This window comes from Penaeus monodon, chromosome 22 (genome assembly GCF_015228065.2).
Source record: "Penaeus monodon isolate SGIC_2016 chromosome 22, NSTDA_Pmon_1, whole genome shotgun sequence".
In the NCBI taxonomy this organism is placed as follows: Eukaryota; Metazoa; Arthropoda; class Malacostraca; order Decapoda; family Penaeidae; genus Penaeus; species Penaeus monodon.
Genome location: NC_051407.1, coordinates 7,383,994 through 7,384,741, shown reverse-complemented (window position 1 = coordinate 7,384,741; position 748 = coordinate 7,383,994).

Below are 748 nucleotides of genomic sequence, written 5' to 3'. Positions count from 1 at the left end.
ATTTTCCTACTTAATATGGGCGATATATTGTAAAAACTCAGGATATTGAAATAAGACGTTTTTATTGTTTCCTTTATCATGAAATATAATAAATACAAGGACCTTCTAAGATTCTAGCACAACCCATTAGGGAGTACTGTAAAAGCGTGGTAATTCAAAGATTCCAGTAGCACCTGTGTTTTCAGAGATCGTGTTGGCACACGTTGATGGAGACTGTTCATCAAGGGGCAAACCTACACCAGATCTTTCATAAGACGCACCAGCTGTGTTGATTTCAATTACACCAATGACTTCGCCCGTTTCAGAAGAGTAGTAAGGAAGTCCACACCACCGGGAAGACTAGGATTTTCGCCTTCCTCCCAATTCACGAAATCTCAGGTTTGGAGGATGGAGGAGCCGGCACTTTGATGACGCGCTGTGTTTGTTCGTCTTGTTTGTTGAGAACGTCCACAATGGTATTTTGTTTCGGAGGAAAAACAATGATTCGTACGAAGAGAATATCATGTTCTACTTTCGGTGGTGGAAGTTCTGGCAAAGAAGAGTTAGTTTCTAGCTCCTGTCGAGGTACATCGAAAACATCTATTTTTTGCATGATTACGGAAGCGACGCAAGATCCATCTACATGCCAAATTTCTCCACCTTTACACTCAACTGCAGCCTTACTAAAATCGCTGTAGATGACTCATTATGAATGGTTTTGCAAGAATGTACTCCGTCTTCCGCGCCGACTATGGTTGCAAGGCCAGTT